At 37.2% G+C, this 21,698-nt stretch overlaps 1 long non-coding RNA gene across 1 annotated transcript; it reads left to right on the top strand.

The window, feature by feature from the left end:
* The first annotated feature begins 386 nt into the window (after positions 1-386).
* On the top strand, positions 387-21,457 carry LOC308196932. Its single transcript, XR_013952504.1, has 3 exons — positions 387-687; positions 1,074-1,161; positions 5,769-21,457. It is a non-coding gene; the product is annotated as an uncharacterized lncRNA (long non-coding RNA).
* Positions 21,458-21,698: the final 241 nt, after the last annotated feature.

The raw sequence follows: 21,698 nt of genomic DNA, 5'->3' as shown, positions 1-21,698 counted from the left end.
TTTGGTTATAAAGGGCAACTTAACTTACTCTGTCTTCACTAAAAACAATCCCATGTTGCTAGTGCCAGGTGTCCCCCATGCAGTGCTCAGGATTGATGACTGCAGCATGCTGTGGCCGAGCACTACAGAAATTCCTCAATACTTTTATTCCAGCCATCACCTTACTGCTGAAACTCAAGGCTAAACGCATCAGCTATAGCTGTCTGGGCTCTCTCGGCATCACCTTGCAGAAGGGAAGCACTTAACCACATTAGGAAAGCTTCTGAAATAAGTTAGTGAGTTGATGGCTGGATAGAAGCTATGCCCCATTGAGAGAAACCTGCAAATTGTCAATTAAAACTGCCAACTCACAGCTGAAGCTATTTTACTGCATACTTCTGTTAATGCACTAAGTGGATTCAGAGTGGGTGACCTTAAGGTTGTACCTTGACAGCTTATAAGAGCCTGGCTATGCATGGCATTGACTGGCTATAGTGCAGAAGAAATAGTTTTGCAACTTGGGGAAATAAAGTCCTTACTCTGTCATTCACTAGGAATTTATTTGCTGAAAAGAAATTCAATCCAGGCTTTTCTGATAGCAAACAAAAAGATATGTCTCAGTTAAGTTGCCCCCAGATGAATCATAAAATATAACTTAATATGCACATGCATCTGTTTCATGGAAACTACAGGCAGGAGGAAAATTATGTGAGTGTTTTAAAGGTTCTTTAGTAACGATGAGCTCAATTGTATTTTGTTAATGCAAACTTGAAGTTATAAAGAGGAAGAACAATAATGGATGGAATGACTTTCTCTCTTTCTGTCCTTTCCATTCCCCTTCCTTTCTTATTTTATATCTAGTTTAATAAGCTGATATTATGAGAGATAGTTTTTTTTTTTCTTTGTTGGCCCTGAGATGCAGATTTGTTTGTGTTTATTTGTCTCCTGGAGCTGAATTCAGAATTACGGAAACAGTTCTGGTAGAATCTCTTCTTATGGTTGCTTTAAACTACTATGACCGCTGTAACAATTCTGCAGTTTACAGGAATGATACAAAGAGACAATTGACCTTTATTTTCATTGTCCTGTTCCAGGATTACAAAAGACCGTGGTCCCATTGCATGACAGAGGTCAGAATTTACTGACGCCGGCTGTACTTGCTACTGAGAACAAATTACTAAGGTATGCAATGTGATGAGTAGAAAATGGAAGAATATCATATATCTGTTTTCTGGTAGTGGAGGCTGAATATTGGCTTGCTCTGTGCCTTGTGTTACCCAGCCAAGATTCCTTCAGTCTGTCACAAACACAGCATCTTGTCGACTGTGCTGTCTGTCTCGCAGGCATGGAAATGCCACTTCTGCTTTCACCCGTTTTTCCTGGCAACACGGTGAGGGGAGAAAAGAGGTTGTTAGTATTAAAGAGAACAGTGCTGTAACACTTAATGAGGACGCAACTGGGGAGGTTGACCATATAAAGGCTAATGCAGCTGCCCAGTAATGTAGAGGCATAGTTAAACCTACAGATTTTGGCACATTAGTCCGCTGAAGGCCAACTAGTCTGTTGTGAGGGAGTGAAAGGTCACATTGATGGCAATGAATGGAAGCATCAAGTCTGAGCAAGAGGTTCCAGCACACTGGCTTTTTGGAGTTTGCTGACAGAGACAGGTGTACTAACCAGGAGGCTGTGTCATTTAAGTTGCTTGAATTTCATAAACCGCTACGCTGCAAGAAACTACTTTGCATACAGGAAAAATCTCATTTCTAAATGCTCTCAGTTTTTTTTTTTTGCACTTAATCTCAATAGATTCTAGCACAGATGTAGACTGAACAACTTTGATTTGGATGATAGAATGGCTGCAATTGTGAAAATTGGGGTTCTTGCCCACTAGATTTTGTTTAAGAAAATTTCTAACAGTAGCAAAGAGCTCTTTGTTCTGTCTTTCCCATTGACTTTCTCCAGCACACATTTATAGTCCTGAGAGTTGTCAGCATACCTGTAGTTGTCAGTGCTGAGAGGCTAGAGGGAGAACAGAGAAAAGTGTTTATTTCACCAAAAATAAAAGCTTGCGATGATCATAACTTCAATCCCTCTGAACTGTAAGTCATTCCCCTTAGAACATCAGACAATATAACCTGAGCAGGGAGACAAACAACTTGGTCATTATTCAGGAAAAACAAAGGATATTTCTCCTGTAAAAGAAAAAAAAATGACAAAAACAAGCTTCAAACATTATTATAAACAGATCTCAAACTTCTTCCCAGAGGATTAATTTCTCGGTATAAAATTTTGAAGAAAATTGACATTTTTCCAACAAATAACATGGGCAAATGAAATCTGAAAAACATTCCATTTTAAATGTTAGAAATCAATGGGGAAAAATCACCTTAAAGCGAGAAGCAAACTTTCATTTTAAGTTTTTCAAGGACAAAAAAATAACCTCTTACAACTGTAGGTTGAAAGCCATAACAATAAAATGAGCTTTTGGGAATATGAAGGTTCTCTTGCATTATGAGGAAGTTAATACATAATTAAGCCTCAGGTATACTGATGGCTTCACATTTTCAAAGGTCTTAGGAGACTAAATTTGACATGACATATGGCTATATATAATGTTTACAGTTGTATATCAAAAACAATTTTAATGAGAGCTGTTGTGCCAAATACCTCTGAAAATCCAGCCCTGGCTACCTTGTAAGAAAAGGGCCTGTCCTACTAGCTCATGTTTATCTGAAGAGGGAATTATTTCCTTCAGGATGTCAGGTATTATGGGAAATTCTAATTATATTTTATAGACAAAATAAAGCATTATTTTTCTTCTTATCCCTAAGTTACCCATAATCTGCACATTGCTTTGAGAAAGCAAAGAAAACATAAATTAAGGATAGAGGTTATCTGCAAAAATATGCCAAAGAGAAAGCGTAGCCATTTCTCCTCCTTGCTGTTTGTGGAGCCTCAGAGACCTGGTTGTTTTTAGCAGTGAGTATAACATTGGTATTACTAAATTATCCATTCCTGAGAACAGGTGCTTATAACTCATGTTTACATCGAGTTTGAAGGCAAAAGTGACCACCTACACTGACTGATATGTCAGAGCCCAATAATTGTTTTTGCTTAAAGTAAATTGTTCAAAAAGCTAATCACCACTTCTTGTTTCACTAATGTTTCAGTCATTAATGTTAAATCTGTACTGTCTTTGCAATGTCAATTTTTTGTTTTCAGTTTCCAGTGGGTATTTTTGATCCCTACTGAGACTGTTCTTAGTGTGTAGGAGTACCCCTTTTTAGAGATAAATATATTTAAAAATCAATCCAACTTTTAATTTACTTTTGGATAAGCTAAGCAAATTTATTTTGCTATGTTGTTTGCTATTTCCCCCAGCTCTACCATCATTATTATGATTCTGGTTTTGCTGGTTTCTTAGCTTTTCTTTACTTTTTTTTCTTTTTTTTTTTTAATTCCAGGTTCTGAGACTGTACAAGTAGTTTTCATCACTTTCATATTGTTGATTCTGGATCAAAAACACACTCATACTTCTACTCACTAATTAACATGTATTTCTAGGGTCAGTGTTGGTTTTCAAGGAGATATTCAGGTGAACAGCAAAGACTTTTTTTTTTTTATGAAAGCTGTTTAAGTTGAGCAACAGTTCTGAAATGAGAAATTACATGGTCATGCATGTGTCCAGTCTGCATATGTCCACGTAGTGCATTGCACAGTCTGTTACCTCAGGCAAAGTAAATTGCCGGCTTGTCTAGAGAGATTTCATTTGCCTCCCACTGGCTTGGCAGAGCAACCTAACGTCTGCCTCTAGCTGAGCATGTAGATGTGTGCTAAACGTGTCCTGGGACCCCTGCAGAATTATGATCCCTCGTTTGTGATATTAATATAGCTATTAGAAGCCAGAAGCTCAGAAGAACACTGTCAGTATCATGTCCAAACAGAAATATGAGACTCTGTGCCTGTTTCACATGTGTAAAACATGTTACAAGTGAATGTACGCAAATCTCAGGAGTCACTTGCTGGTAAACTTGGCATTGTATGTGCAAACAACAATGTGTGCCAGAGCCTGTATTGTTTTAAAATCTGCTTAGATTATAGGTTAGTAATCATTGCTTTTGAATTGAAATATTACCTGGATGGTATTTGGTGGGATTATATTTTTATTACTAATTTTATAATATTCACATAGACAGACACACACACACACACTTTTTTCCTCCCAAGTTGTAATCCCAAATTGGGATTTGACTTGGTCTTTGTTATATCCTATCAGTGTAATCCCTTCACAATAATTTTTTTTTCTCACAGAAGAAATCAGGCATGGATAAATCACAACATCATAATCTATCTTTAATGTCCTCAAGAAAATGCTATGATCTATCATTTGGTCTTGTATCCGAGACATTATATTTTGAGTTCAGGAACTTTTCTATAAAAAATTCGGTGTTTCAGTCCATTAGTTACTCACTTTAGTTTGACCCAGCTTTAACTGGATTGAGCGTTGTGAAAATGAGATAGATGGGAAATGGCCTTCAGTAGAAGGAATGATTTGATGATCTCCACTAATTTGCTATAGGACAATGACCACATTAAGGAGATTTATTTATTTTTTTCTGGTTTAGAGAAGACTTCAGGCTATGTACTAACAACAAAAAATTTGGAACTGACTACTATGCCTATTTTATACCCCTTGCCCAAATATATTTCTAACATATATAAAGGGAGCTTTTACATGTGCAAAATTACTTAATGTACTGACTTACATTACATATATCTTGCATCTTTCTCTTATTTCTCCAATCTATTGTTCTCATTATAGCAGAACCCGCAGCTTAAATTTCAATTCAAACTACTGCTTGTTGAAATCAGCTTCAAATCTACCCTCTAATCATCTGAAGAGTCTTATATCTCTAGCTTCACAGTATTCAATAGGAAGAGATCTGCCATGGTAGAAGGACAGATTTTTTTTATTTTTATTTTTTAGATTAGAATGAAATGTCCCTGATTAAAATGTCAGTGTTCCCCATCAGAAATTAAGTTGCACCACTAACAAAAGTATCTAACTAGCAATAGGAGAAAAAATTGGTGTGGACAGTGTTCATCTATAACAAGAGAATTGCTCACAGGTTTCTAAGACAGCTTTCTCAAAGCAGATGTCCAGCAGTGCTCTCCCATGCAGTGAAGGCTTTCAGCAAACACCTTCCCAGGAGTTTTCACCAGCAAGTGAAGCACAGGACACTCCCAGAGAGAAGACTTTGTTGGTCAGGAGGGAAGATTAAGAAAGGGTGTGACATGTTGATCTTGAATTTATGTCCAGTACATTTAAAGATGTCACTTAAGAGTGCTGAAAGACTATCCAGTGTGGTAACATACGAGATTGCTGATAGAACTCATTAACAGCCCAGGACATTATATTCGATGAAAGTTGGCATGGGGTTGGAAGGAGCAGAAGATGCTGTGAAGAGGGTATTTTAAAACGTATGCTGTTAACTAGTCTGTATTTGATCATCAATTTAATCATTTTAAATTAAATTTTCTATGTATGTATGAATCATGAAGTGGCTTTTAGGTCAAGCTAATCAGAACAGTTAAGATCACCTTCTTGCTGTCCTACAGGGTCTCATTAACCCACACAGAAGAGGAAACTTTCCACTTCTCAGCATTCCATTTAATTTCTGCTCAAGTAACCAGCCTATTTCCACTTGTCTAGGTTGTCAGTAGGGGAAAGAAAAAAAAAATCCATTTATAAATATTCAAAAGCTGATTTATGTATTTTTTTAATACAGAAGTTGGGACTTCCTTGTGGCTCAGCTTTACCTCCAGGAGTGACCAATACAGGAGGAGTCAGAATGTCGTCATTTTCCAACATTTTGAACCTCAACATCCCTTCATACATAAGCTGGGACTTCCAATGGGCAGGCAGCGTGCAATGTTGACCTTCACTTCAGCATGAGCTTCTTATGTGTACTATGTACTTTCACTGAAAAAAGGGCCTTTGGAAGAGATGAGTGCTTGTTTTATGAAAAACTTAGTAGAGATTAATCCTTTAAATGCTCTAATTATAGCTATTTAAGTATAAGGTATCTAAACTAAGCTTATCACCTTCAGAGAGACAACAGCTGACCTTATAGGCAAAAGATGAGCACCTGCAATTAGCAAGTGATCACTTCCTGAGATGGGCAGGTCTAATTATCTTTTCTGAGAACCTTGTTCTCTCCACTCATTATAAAAAGATAGCGTAAACAATCTGGTCATATCACGTGCTTAACTTTCAGAAGGCTAAAGTAGATGAGGTAAATCCTACCTTTATCCAAGGAGTGTCTAACTTGGGGTTAATGCCTGCTAGCAATTGCTGCTCATCACCAGGCTGCTAAGCCTCCACAGGCTTAGCATCTGCAGAAGACCAGTTAAGAAGACCAGAAGATTTAAATGACTGCATAACCCAGGAAGCCAAAAACAACAAAGAAAGCAAAAGGTAGTTTCAGCTTAAGTAGTTGTTACTGTCAGCTGATAAAGGGAAAAATGTTTCCTATCCCTCCTTAGATTGTTTGTACATATGAGATTAATTTGGGTATTAAATGATAATAGTAACAGTAAAACAATTGTTAAAGCAGGAGCCTTTTCGAGGATATAAAAAGTCTTGATTAGATATTCTGAGTATTGTCTATTCAAACGACATTTTCCCATCTCTTCACTCTTTTACAGGCTACTGAATTTCAGAGTCATAACTGGACCCATCAAAAATGGGTATCTGGGACCTCATTTTCTCTTCTTGTCTCCTCTCATTTCAATATTAAATAAGATATTCTCTCTCAGCCTGTGTTCCGACTCCGAAAGCTCATCTGCGAATTTGACTAGGGCTGAATGGATTATTCAAAGCATGCATGTTTGCTGCTTTGAAGGGGACTGTTTTGATTCCATTCATTAGAACAATAGTGAGAATAGTGTCCAAATGTACTCGCTGCGACTGCCTGTAATGCTCTTATGCATATGCATGGCTACAGTCTTGTATTGTCATATGGACCCTTTGTGTCAGGTCTGAGTCATTTTGCTCTCACTACATAAGTTACTGTAGGAGTGCTTTCTCATTTATTTTTTCTGTTATCAATTTAAACCTTTAAAGGCAAGCAAATAAATTCTCTCTGCTGTCATCTAAATATATATTAGTATTTAAGCAGCAGCATGTTTGAAGTCTGTAAACATCCATATTCATTCAGTATTTTTGCCAAAGTAAATGAAGCCACTGACCATTTGGAACCAAATGAGCTGTCTCTGGTGGCTAATTTCAGTTTTACAGTTTCTCATTAGTTTTGCTCAAGTCATGTTGTATTTAAAAAAAATCCTACAAGTCCTGCCACCCCCCATCATAGATTAGTACATTCCTGGAGGTAAAACAAATTATTTTTAAAAATATAGTGCCCCCAAATTAAAATTCTTCTCCCTAATGGTCCTATGTAAGTTTCCACAAATGTGATACGAAAGACGGATATGGTGGAAATACTGGAAGCATGTGATTCTTCTCCACAGTCTTGTGCCAGTTTCTCTGTGAACAGTTTCTAATTAGCACAGAAAGGTAAATGGTGCAAGGCAGTTTGCAGAGGTCTCCAGAGCCTCCCCTCTTCGTCTGCAAGACAGCTATGCTGTTTGTCTTTGAGTTATGGTTAGGGGGTCCCTGGATTAGGTACATCCCAGTTCCAAAGGCAGTTGTGCCACCACAAGCATGGCTGTAAGCTTTCTTCTCTTCTGAAAGCTGTGAGACATTTAGAGGTAGCCAAGGCGAGTGCCGGCACTCTCAGCAGCATCTTTAGCAAAAAGATACTGTGGGCTGATGTGCATGCTTGGACCAAGGCCCAGCCTCAGATGGCAGTTCAGTATAAATTATTTTAACCTTGATAAAGCAGCAGCAGTTAGACCAATGGAAGACTTGTGAGGTCGTCTAGTTCCTTCTTCCTGCTGAAGTACAGCTGTTCTCTGTGAGGTGTCATCCAGACACACGTTCAGTGTCTGGCTGAACAGAAAACCCCAGGGAATGCTTACGCAGACTCTGAATGTTGAACTTTGTCCAGAGGAGTCTCTTTTAAAGTAGGTGAAAATTAATGGAGATTAAAATGCCATAATGGATTGGGAATGCTTCCTGGCTTTGTCACAGGGAAGGCCAGAACAGGTTTGTCCATTCCTGTGTGCTTGAGAAGGTGGGTAACAGTTTAAGAGGCAAGAGGGACCTCTAGTACAGCTGGAAAAAGGTGCGTATTAAATATTCCCACAGCCTGTCTGGTAAAATATCTTGTACTTGAGACCACTTTAAAGTGAACTGAACACAAGCTGGTTAATAAAAAATAATTTTATTTTTATGAAGTACATTTCTGCGATGAATAAGATCCCTTTTATTGGTTTGTTTGTGTGTTTGTGTCTTCTAGTTAAAAACAAACAAAAAAACCTTGACTGGGCAAGAGAGAAGATGGCTATCTCTTTGCTTCATCCTGACTTCTGCCCTCTGGGTTTGGGGAACCTCCTGTAGCAGGGAGCCAGAGGCACTGTGACCCTCATAGAAGTCACTGGGCTCGCACAGATTTCCATATTTTGTTATGATAGTATTTGGATAATTGTAAATATTGTTGTTTGATAAAAAATGATTGATTTTTACAAGTATGCTTTACATGGCTATGTGATGGAAAAAGATCTGGGCCTCTGGAAAGAGAGTAGGTTGCAAATGACAGGTGTCTTCATGTGTCAGACCTTCATCCTCCTTTAACTGAAAACAGGTAAAGTCTAATACTTCAGAGTTAAAGAAACTGAGTTTGCCCTTCTGCAAAGGCTAGCTAAAGGTTTATGCATAATTTAAGTCATACTTACACTCTATTTTAAGGTTTTAGGTAAGACTTAAATGACTTATCCGTCTTAAGCTGAATTTTCCCCCTAGAGAAGCAATCTATATGCAAAGAGTAAATCAGAGATGCATTAATTTCTTCACTACATAACTTCAGTAAGAAACAAATTATTTTTGTGTGTGTGTGTGTTTTATGACTTGAACCCCCTAGAAGGCAATGAAAAAAAAAAAAGCCCTGTGCATCACTGAGATGCCATCTTTCCTACTAAGAATGAAGGTAATGCTCTGTGACACTAATGTAGCCTTGCACCATCTGCTTTTTCAGTCAATAACACTCAAAGCTGTTCCTTTCAGAATTCATTCATTTTAAATGTTTAAATTTTTGGTGGAGATTACATAGGTTGTATCATTCTTTTCATATGCGGTTTTGTTTATAATGGATTTATATATTTTAAAGTCAAAGAGACCAAAACTGTAAATTAACAAGATAGAACTTAGTTGTGCAAAGTTCTCAAAATAGACATTTCTGCATTATAAGCTATTACTGATATAGAGATACAAGCCCTTTGGAGGGGAGGGCATTTACATTATTCATTAAGGTGTTGTGGGTTTTTCTGTAACTTTTTAAAAGAGATCGGAAAGAGGAATATCAAGTGCTTGATGTTTCTTTTCCAATAAATTTTGTAGTGAAATAAAAACTCAGGATGGGCTGACAAACATAATCAAGAGTTTCATGCTGTTTAGATATGGGAAGTTGACATGTAAACTGTAACCTCGCACTGAATAGAGCTATTCAAACACACAACTGTGGGTGTCAGCTCCAATCACATCCAATGGTGTCAGGGGAAAGAGGAGGGGCGCTAGAGAGTTATTCAAGGCAACGTTAACTTCTCATTTGCAAAACTTGAACTCAGACACCAAACATTACCTGCCAATAATCCTTTGAAACCAAAACATGTGCCAAGTCCTTATCCATATAGTACTATCCATCTAAGCCCTGTAGTACTAGGGACCATGTGCAGTAGTGGTTTCTTCCTCTGCCTTACCTGAGAAGAGGTACAGTCTTTTCTCACAAATTTGGATCTAATTCCTTATTAAAGGCTTTGTTACTATCAGTTTGTAAGTGTAAATTCCTCCATTTGCCAATGCAAACACTGAAACCAGTGAAGCTACAGAATTTGGAAGTTCTGCAGAAAGGAAATTTTATGTTGGCAGTCTATTAAGATGTACATTGTGAAAATTAATTTTTATAGATGATCCTGTTATTTTGGGATGGCATTTTATTTTTTAACCTATAATATTAATATTAATTATTTATGCATAAAGGTAAGTGTGCCAAAGCAACAGTGAGCCTGAGGAAGTCTCCTGTGCACAAATTTGAATGTATCACAGGGAATGCGTTTGTATGGAAAAAAATTGAAAGAGACACCAGAGGAGCTACTGTGTAATATGAACAGACAAAGCAAAAGGGCTACATGACAATCCAGGGAAAGAAAGAGAACTGTCAGATGGAATATAAAGGTGGAGCAATCACAGCTCTTTGGGTTGTGTTTAACTCCATTGGTGCCATGCCAGGGGGAGTGCCAGGATTAATTATACGTTCATCAGTCTGTATATAACAAACTTCTATGGTCTAGATACTTGTTACTAGAAATAGACCTCCCCACCAGACTTTTCTATCAACATATGCAATATACTCATATACAAGCAAAAGATTAGAGCAAAGAAAGGGCAGGAAAAATTTGAAGATACGTATTTTACCTTTATATCAGCCAGTTTTTCCAGAAGACACATTAAGTGTTCATTGGAATGTTGCAATTTGGTGTTGCTCTGTTTCTGCACTGGCCAGTACTCACAAGCTATATTCAAAGGTCTTACTAAGATACATCCATGCAGAGAACAAATTAATATATATAGATGCAAGGTTTCTTGTTCTCATGAGTAGCTGATATCCTGGCAGATCTTTCTCAAACTGTGATGTGAACTGGCAAGTGGGCTGCCAAGAGTGAGATAAAAGAGCGTGACAGAGACTCCAGAGTATGGTAATAGTATTCTCATCCCAGCCACGCTTACACTGTTATTTTATTTATTATTTGTTATATGCCTGGGGTATGGCTGACACATTGCAAGAGAAAAGAAAAGATACTTCTCTTGTGTCCTTAATGCATTTTGCTGTGAAACACGTAGCTGTGCCTTCTGTAAAAGAAGAGAGGCAAGCTTCCTTATTTCTGTGATGCATAAGCCTTTCAGAAGCAAAAAATAACATCACAAATTCTAGTAACTCAAGAATAGTACCTGCAAGTTTTGTTACTTAAAAAACTGAACAAATTATTTCCATGGTCATGAGGTGTTTTTTTTTTGATTGATTTTTGTGTGTGTGTGTGCGCGTGTTTTGTTTGTTTTGTTTTCCCCCCATGGAAAGTTGTTTCTTATGTAAATATTTTGTTTTTCAAAGAGACAACTTTAGATTTTCACACAACGACCATTCACAAGTGCTCCTCTCATGCCTCTGGAAACCTGTATCTCATTTCTGGTCTACAGAGCTATAATTAATGTCTCAGTAGAGTCAGCGTATAACACATTTCCCTCTGACATGCCCTAACCATAACAGAACCTGTGAAATCCTGATTTTCAGATCGTATCAAGACCTTCATTGAAGTAAATTGGGAGTTATATTTATTAAGTACAATTTTGATTAGTTATCGAAGATGGCCAAGATAGCTCAGATTCTAAAAGGCAGCCATTTTATGACTCTGATGCTGCTAATGGTACCTAGAAAGGGACATGACTCTAGAAACAACATGCCTTATATGAGGGCACTTTCTAGTCCTCTGCTTTATCTTTTCTCTGGAACGTGAATGATTATGCCTCGAAAGCTGTAATATTCCATATATCTGCTGACGGACCTTTGAGCTAATGTAAAAACAGGCCTCTGGTAAAACATACCTATCCCAAGGGATTATGGCACTTGAATCTTTCCTAAGGGCTGCAAGAGCCATGCATGTGACACATACTTTCTATTAGATCAGAAATCGATAAACCAAGTTGTCTAATTTTTTTTTAATTGAACTGAGCTGAGGGATGGCATGCACAACCTAGTCCATTTTAATCCTTCTATTATCAATATACATATTAATAACTTTGTGCTTGTGTATGAATGGATGATTTATATCTTTTCATTCCTAGCAGTTGGGTAGTCATACGCATGTAGGTGGACAACCACCACATGCATAATATGAACCGTCTGAACTTAAGGTAAATGGTGTTGAGGGATGTATTCTAATAGAACCATTTTGTTCTTTTTGTTTCTTTTCTTAATTTGAGTTGAACAAATTTGAGTTGAACAAAAAAATGTTTATCATGTGGGGAAGTAATTTAATCATGTTGTAATTATACTGGAATCTATGCAACTAGACAACCTTCTTTTCAAGAAGGTGTATTTTTACTGTTCCTTGCACAACAGAACATTGATGTATGCTTGTGGTTTCTACATAAAACAGGAGTACAAGCAATACCGTGGTATTTTATGGCATGTTTTGCTGAGTGATACCCATGATTTTTTACTGTTTACTGTTTTGTCTGAGCAGTCTTTGTGAATAGACACTGCCAAATATGAACAGAAGCAAAGAGGAAACACAGCAGAGTCCAAGATAGACCAGAAAATGTCCATACAGTGTTACTTTAAAGAAGGTTGAGGGGAGAGAACAGAAAGTAGCTTGGAATGGGAAGGGAGAAGGGTAGAATCCCAAATTTTGCCTTCTGTCATTTACTCACTCTCTTGTTCCAGAAAACAGGAGTTTCTGGCTGTTCTTAATAAATAAGCACGACAGAACTAAAGATATAAAATTATTGATCAAATATATCAGTTTGATAATCAAACTTGTATGAAGGCTTCACATAATGACTGGTTGAAAAGTGGGTCATGAGTAAAACTTGTTAAAAATCTTAATATCTAGTTCTCTCAGAACTTTTACACCTTTCTGATTTTTTGCAAAGACAATTATAAATTTACTCCTGAGTTTCTTACTTGGAGGCAGGCAGAGCAACACTACGTGGTTATGTTAAAGCCTCATCTGAAAATATGGTTATATTTCCCAATCCTGTTATAACATGCTAATAGTTCGGATCTTTCAAAATAAACTTAATTAAATAGTTCCCTTGATGTGCTAAGTTAAGCATTGAAACAACTAGCATGGCATAAATCATTTAACAACTTTCATAAATGCATTTTTCCCTGGATTTCATGCATCTGTGTTGTCTTGTACTCAGAATCATCTGATTCAGTTTCAGGAAGTTCAGAGCACAACATTTTGTGTTCAGAACATAGAGATGGCTGAACTTAGAGATTTGATGAGCAGTGACTGGCAGTTCATTTTTTATCCCAGGTTTCAACTGAGGTGGGGAGGTAAATGCTGGCAGGAAGAACAGGAAAGAAGTTTTAGGATGCTCATGCACAGTGCAGATCTTATCAAGCAATACACCTGCTCACCATCAACATACAAATTCCGTTCAATCCTTTTACTGTTGCATTGGGTGATGTTACTTAATTATGTCTTGATAACATTCCGTCTTTGGCATGCATGGCCTTTCACCCACAAATTTAATGTAACCTTTATTTTGTATTAGGAGAACAGGCAGGGCTTGATGAAAGCAGGGGCTGTGTTACCGCACCACGTTGGCCGGGGAGGTGATGATGTGTAAAATAGTGTCCTCTACTGCATGAATAGAGCTAACGCACTTGCAATATGCTACCCAAGGAGGAAGGCAGAGTGGAGTGGAAAAGCTCCTTCCCTTGAAATGAAGATATTAAGCTGCAGCTTTTCTGCTCGGGTATGATTACTGGATGCTATCCAGGATTTCTGCTTCATCAGAACTGAAATGTTAGTTTTCTTTCTTTTGGAGGGGATTTTACTGTGAAAGGGTTTTCTTGCAAATCCTGTTGCTTACCTGCAGTTCTTTACTTGTGATATTCTCAACAACAGCGAAGCCTTACCTATAGGTTACATTTTCCCTATTAATAGGAATATGATTTATCTTGAGAAGTAAACCAGCTGACAAAAACTTGTCGTGAAGGGAGGGTTGTTTCATTGCAAAAGCCTATTACCATTACTGATATTGTTGCTGGGTTTTGTCTCTTTCATAAGGATGAAGGAGACAGGTAATATGTGGTACACAGTATTCTTTAATGAAAATGCTACTATGTTCATTTCACACTTTAAAACACCTGAACAGTACGAAGAAGTTCAATTCTGACTTCCAGTACTCCACTGGGTATCTAAGGAGGTTGGTAGTCCAGATTTTATGGTGAATAACTCAGCTTTCACTGTTCTCAATATAGTTACACAACACATGACAGCGGAAGATAAGAACCAGTTCAATGAATTTAGATGTTAGTGAAAGCAATGTTTTAAATACTGTTGGCTATTGCCGTGGTATGGAGAAGTATAATATATTGTATAGTACTTTATAACATAACTCAGCCATGAGGGATTTCTCCTGTCCTATATTGTTCGGTTTCCTTCCACAGATACACAGACCTGTGCAGATTAACAGTGACATGATGGTTCAGGGATGCACAATAAAACATGAGTTACTTTTCAAACTTTATTCAAAATAAAATGTAATATTTATTTGGCCTCTCAGAGTGCTATAGGAATGATGAGCAGGCATTCTTAATCCTTTTCCACAAACTGGAACAAAGAGGGATAGGTGCCATAAATTAGAAAAGTGTCCTCTTTGTCAAACTCTTTCCACATTGCCTAGGTCTATCCCTACTCTTCCTACTCTGGATAAATTAATAGGTTTGGGAAGATAGGTTTTAGAATTAATAGAGGCTTGTGTGTGTTTTTTGATTTTTAGTTTTGTTTTTGTTTGGTTGGTTTTTGTAAAGAATGTTACTGAGAGTCCATTATTATTATTGACTTCACCATGAAACAGCTGACAAACAATCTGAGCTTACATACTTAGCAGAGGATGTCATGTTGTCTTGTTATATCTTTCTAGATTTTTATCCAGTTCTGATGATGCTGTGTTAGAGCATTCTCCTGCTTTGTCTTCATTGTTTGTTTTGTTTGTTGGTTGGTTTTTGGTTTTGTTTTGTTTGTTTATTTTCTACTTTCTGAGTTTGAGAGTCTTATATGAAAATAATTTGGCTGATATGATAGAATTTCTTTTCTGAATTTGATTATTCATGGTCTGGAACACTTTCTTGACAGCCATAAGAATGGCACATCCCTCTCTTTAACTTGCCTGCTGTTATTTCTCTCTCATAAAGCAAATTATAATTAAATTATGCTTACAGGAATGGATTTGTAGCTGGAATTCCCTAGTGCCTAATAAATAGCAGAAGCAATGAGTCCATTGATCTGGGAAAGAATATTCCAGGAAGTACATGTTATGAATGAGTTTGCAGTGCAATATGACAACCCAGTGATTTACTGTGGATGGAGGCAGATCACGTAACACAAATGATTGTGGTCACAGTTGCACAGACAGCTATTTAATAGCTGTCATGCTGCCCTTAAAAGACTGGGGCAAAGAGAGAATGTCTTCTCCAGTTCTTTTCAGAGATTTTGATACAACAAAATTAAGTGGAATGAATCATTCCTGCACTCAGAAAGCAAAGTTATTATTTTAGAAAACAGCTATTTTAGAAAAATATTTTTTGGGAAATAATAATAATAAAATAATAATAATAATAAACTGTTCTAGTTAGCTTTTCTACACACACAAGCCCATCTGATGAGAATATTGCCTTGTACGTTAACGCTCAGATTTTAATAAGAAACAATTTCATTGATGCTGACAAAGTAGTATTTTGAAAAATGTGGCAAGAGAATTTCAAAAATCAAATTTTGACCACTAATTCTTACATATTCTCAGCAAAAGTGAATGTAATGAATGATATACATTTTGACCATAACACTCTAAAGAACACTCCCCATATATGAAGGGTTGTGTGACCATTTTTCTCTAATAAATTATAGTTCTGTAAAGGGGAAAATACTATATTTTTTGCAACATGGAAGATGCTTGGAGGTTTTTAGAGAAAAATTTATCACCATGTTAACTAACAACCATTGCAGGAGAGGACAGCCTATCAAATGAAGCAAGAAAGAATTCTGTTATGTCAGACATCTAAAATCTCTACTATATCTGATATAGTGAAGAATGTGATTGGACTTTCTGATATTTTCTGATTAACCTTTTTATTCAATAAAGTTGTAAGACTTCTTTTAATGTGAAAGGAATATTTGATGAAATTCATGGAAAGCAGCCAACCTATTAGTTAATATTCCACATGACTGAACAATGTTATTGATGGATAATGTGCAATTGGGTGGAATATAGCAAGAAAACTCATGCATGTTTTTCCACTTATATGTACAATCTACTGAGTAAATGTATTCTTTATTTTTCTTATTATCCTATTAGAAGAATAAATAGAAATTAAGAGACAGAAGATGAATCATAGTTTTTTTGCTGAATTATATTCCTATTTTATAGTTTTTTGAAAATTGGTGATTGATGCAAAACTGGTGTAAAAGTATGATGGCAGACTGCTATGGAACAAGAGAGCATACTGATGGATTCAGAATTACACCTTCAACATAAGAACATGATAAATGATGTCTCCGAAACATAACCATAGAATACCTTAGAGGATTCTGAATCTATTTGCAAATAAAGAAAAGCTCGTCCATCTTATCACTTCTTAAGAGGAAAGAACACGTAGTATACTCCCATTAGAAGCTGTAGAGAATTTTGGACATAACAGATTTTAGGAAAACCTTTTTTTCAAATCAATATAAAACTACCTTTCTTGTCTCTGTTTTGTGGCTACAAGATTATGTTAGTACTAATTTTCATTGAACATTTGTTTGATAGGTGTTCATGCTGTTGTCCTCTGCAACTATTTTGCTCATTAGCACTTTTGCTATTTTTATGAAAACATAAACAAAAGTGATGTTAATACAACCACATAATTCTAACTTATCTTTGCTGTTTCTATTCTGTACAATGTTTCCTGGATCATACGTTTTCAACCTCATTTGTCTATTTGGTTTCCAAGATGTGAAAGCATCTCTAGGGTACGTCACATTTTTCCCATATTGGTGTTAGCAGATTTTATGGCTATTTTGTCATAAGCTATGCTGTACTGATACAGAGCTATATAAGGGCTATATCCTTACAGACTTGCAAAGCCTGATGAATATTTTCATACCAGCTTGGTAATTGAGTCACAATCTCTGTCAGTTGCCTGAGGGGACAAAGCAATTCAAAGAAGTCATTTGGCGAACTCATCTTTTCAGACTCCTATTCTCCATTTGCTAGACAACAAGGGTCTTTTTGTTATCACAGTAAACCTCTGATTTTGTCAAGTGGAGAAGGATCATTCTGTACGTGCTGTGTTCTTATATTCTTAAACATGTTATTGGCCAGTAGCAGAGAGAGGATACTAAACTTAACTGGATCTCTGGTTTGACCCAGTACATCGATTCTTTTATTTATGCAAGAGAGCCTATACTCCTTCTCAGGTAGCTGGAGGTAAAAATAGTATTTGATTGATATGCACTCATCAGATATATGGAGGTCTTGTTTTTCACCCAGTTCTGAAGAGGACTGGCAAGACCTTGTTGAGCTTGCTTGAACAACCTTGTTGAACAACCACCTCAGACATCCATAACAAATGTATTTGTGAAAAGTAGAGTAGGAAAGTAAGAGGTAAGGGAAGGTCAGTAAAACTTTTTGAAACTTCCAAGAGCAAGTTCTGAGAGCTCTCTCAATTTCAGTCCTTTATCACTTCCATCATCCTTTGGAGTTACACAAGTTTAATTTAGATTAAACTGGAAATGTGGAAACAATTCAGTCAGTGATGCATAAGGAGCAGAAAACAGTTCTTCCCCTTCTGATCTTCTTTCAAGACACAGAGGATAAAGAGCATATGATCTGTTCTTCCATTATTAAAATGTTTCCTAATCCTCAAAGTGAAGTAATCCTTGGAATAAGATGCTGTTAAGATATACGTACTTGGCAGGGTGGCACAAAGTCTTCTGTAAGCCTAATAGAAATGTAATGTGGCAAAGGTTTTGTTGAAAACCAGAGAAGTTTTAATGCAGGCTTTTTTTCATCTGTTCTTTTCACAGAGTGCCTGTTGCAACTGTTTGCTGCAATAGCACAAAATTGCTGTCATTAATAGTATAGACCTATTTTACATGCAGAAATAGACTCAGCAGGATGGATCATTATGAAATTGTAGAAAACGCTAACATAAACTCTGGGGATTCAGGTGGCTAATCTGGATAAAGGGCTTTTAAACCATGAGGCAAGGTTAAAGATAATGTGACATTGGAGAGTAGAGTGGATAAAACTAGATTAGACTTGGAAGAAGAAAGTGAATTCTGTCCTTTAGTTATTTAAAAAAAAAAAAAAACTTACAACAGCTGAGCCCAGTAAGTATCAGAATGTTATACCAACTATTAAAGCTGCTTTCCCTGTTTCCTCATGTTGTGTGAGGCACAAATGAAAATTTTGTGATATCCCAGCCCAGTTTTACTATTACTCTCAGGGTTAGATCTGACTTTCCCAATCCAAACTTACAGGGAATTCCTCTCTTTCAGTGCGACTGCCCATTTTTATTTTATGGTTACACAAAAAGCAAGATCAAGTCCAAGGCAGAAGGAGTATAAGGAACAAAGAGACTAAAGACCTGTCCCATTAGGAAAGGCATGGACAAGTTTGTTGAGCGAACATTTGTTTCATACCAGTCTTGCAGAGGCTGACCAGGAACAGCAATGCACCCTCTTTCCCAGGGCAGTGGTTACCCATTCCCCTAGCTGCAGCCTGAGGATTGATTCCCAAGGAGCTTTGCTTCCAGGATGACAACAAGGGCAAGTATTACAAATTCTGTCAGTTTACTTCTACTGCTTTTTCAGATAATAAAAAAAAAAGGGGGGGGGGGATCTTCACAGATATTTCTTGGCCATATCCTCACCTTCTCCCCTCCTTCAAGTACAGAAGCAAAGTTCATTTTTCCTTAATGCATTTTATAGTGGGTTTTGAAATCTGCAGGTAGAAGGCACAGTGCTGTTATTATTACTTATAGTTATAAGAGACAGCACGGGGATTGCCATCAGTGAATCTGTCTCTCAGAGTTAGGTTTGAAATTTGCAGTCCTCAGCTATCTGGCTAGATTTAAGGAATAAGTTCTGTTGTTTGTAATATATGAAGCAATAAATGGCTACTGAGAATGATTAATAGCCAAAGTGAAGCTCAGACATTTCATTGATCTCAAAAGCCATTTATTGCAAGTATATGAAAGCAATAGAGATTATTGCTATTATACAACAAATCATAAAATCAGAAAGGAGAAAAATGCATCTTTTTCTTCTCATGGATGCTGAGAAAGTGTTCTGCACTTTTCCTCTGAGCTGGATTTTCCATTGAAACACATGCTGGAGGCACAAGTGGGATCAATAACATCACAGACACAGCTTTAAATACTGATTAAATGATCAAGGACAGATACTGTTTGAGGATAAGCTGAAAAATTGTTCACAAAAGCAGCTGGTGCAGAAGAGAAGTGACCTGACTGGACAATGAGGGTTTTGTGTGCAGATCCGTTTGATTTGTTCTGGCTGAAATTCTGTGCTTGTTATATAACCTCTCTTGATTAATTGAGCCTCAGTGCCAGGTTGTCGGCTGCAGCTGAAGTATGTCTGGCTTGGCCAACCGAAACTGGCACACCAGATTGCTGCTAGGCTTTGCTTCGTTCTGCCCTAAGCCTAGGACAGATTCTGTGCTTGTCTGGTTCTCCAGAACGAGATTTCAGACTGGTCTGACTATTTTAGGGGCTTCTAAATCCAAGGAGTAACTACTACAGCCAGTGTAACTGGTACACAGTATTGCCTCTGCCATAGTCTGTTTGCCATATAAATATTTGCTGGGTTAGATGTTCCTGTTGTGGTTCTGTACCTACCACCTGAAGTTTCTTCTTCACACCAAAAAAAAAAAAGTCTAGTAATTTCCTTCCAACTTCACACTGGTCAGAGCAGTCTGAAGGAGATTCTGGCTTTGGGAGGATATTTCTGGAAGCCAAGTCCTCTGGTCATGCCCAAACAGCCTTTTGCACAAGGTAGGAAGAGAAGAAGCCATTCCACTGGTCCTGTGTCACCCAGAGAAGTACTCATGTCTGGTGAACCCAGAAGGCACCAGGTGCAATGGAACCACTAGAGGCATTCAGTGTAAATTTAATGAGAGAGTGAATCTGATATTGTATTTTTAGGCCCTAAGTGGAAGAGGCTTTAAAGGGGTATTCAGAGAGAAGTCATGAAGCATTTCACCCTTATTCCATGCAGTAGTAAGGAATGCTAGGGAAGGGCCAGGATTAGGAAAGTCACATTAGGGGAGAAGCTTGCATGAAGGTACTTTTTATTTTTATTTTAACCTTTTTTTTTTTTTCTGGCTATGAGGGTATGAAATAATCTTCTTGAAATGAAACAATATTAATTGAAATAATTTACCTATCCTTGTGAGACAGAATAAAATTGGGATGTGTTGTCTCTAAGATATGAGTAGCTGATTCTTTCCTGCCTCTTTAAAGGGGTGCCCATGGAGAAACCAAGACAGAGACCAAAACTTCCATGATGTCAGGGGAATCCTACAACGCACTGGGTGGAGGCATTAGCACAACCTTGTAGTCTCTTCTGCTTCTCCTTGTGTGCTATGAGAGTTTCTTTATAGAGTATTCAGGTACTGCAAACAATCTTTTTTTTTTTTTTTTCTTAATATAAATCATCTGTCTTTACTAAGAATGAAAATTTAATAGCATTATAGATCCAGATGAGTCAATATTTCTAACAGGTTGAAAGAGAGTTTTGCCCAGCTGATTTGTTTGGATTTTCAAATTCTGGTGACATGTACTGCAGTTTATAGATTTTATGATGCCCAGGATAGCATTGGCTTCATCCAGGAGGTAAGTGACAATGCCTAATTAATGATAAATGTTTCAAACACATACTCACTATAGTTACTATAGACTTCGAGTTGAACTCAGCAATTTATCTTTCTTCCTGGCTCATTAAACACTGTTTTGAGCTCCACTATCATACAGCTAATGATCATGTCTTTAGTAGTCTTTGCAAATCAGTCACCTCTGTCCTCAAATTAGTTCTGAAAAAGACAGGGAAGTCTAAAAATCTGCAGTCCTGCAGTCAGGCTGCAGCTCAGTTTTTCAGGCTCTATTTCATTGAAATGTTGAGGTTTTCTCCCAGGGGTTGATGAGATTTCTCAGTAAGAGTTTCTCTCCTCTTGCTGGTCTGCATGTGCAAGGTCCAAGATTTAGTCTCAACTATGTTGTCTGCTTTTATTTATAAGTTTTATGGCTGGATTCTGGGTATTGACTGCTTCTCCTCAAAGGAGGATTTCCTATCATAGATGAGTCCCTGGTGGCACTGTACATAGATATTACTAATGCATCCATCAGCAAATTATCTAGGCACCAATTACAAAACGGAGTCTCAGGTAGTGTGAATAATTGATTTTTTCAGTGTAATAGTTGAACTGAAAAGTTGGAGAAGAGTCTTAATTTAAGGTCACTAGAAGTAACAGTGTGTTTTTTTCTCAGACAGAATGCAAAAAGAACACACCTATGTGTGGCACTGTGGTTCAAACTCAAAGCCTGCTTGAGTAGTAGGAATGCTTCTTCCATCTGCCAGGAGAGAACTCTATTTACAGCATTATCAAGCTATCATAGCAGAGGTCAACCTTAGCAATTGCAATTTTCTGTATGGTTCTGACTCTCGTGTGAAAAATAAAAATCTCTGTGGAACTATTTTGGAAATTAAATCTACATTTTTAATAGCTTTAGTATGGCTCCTGCTGTGTCTTT

Source organism: Anser brachyrhynchus (assembly GCF_964034855.1).
Source record: "Anser brachyrhynchus genome assembly, chromosome: 6".
Taxonomy (NCBI): Eukaryota; Metazoa; Chordata; class Aves; order Anseriformes; family Anatidae; genus Anser; species Anser brachyrhynchus.
This window is presented reverse-complemented; position numbering and strand designations above follow the sequence as displayed.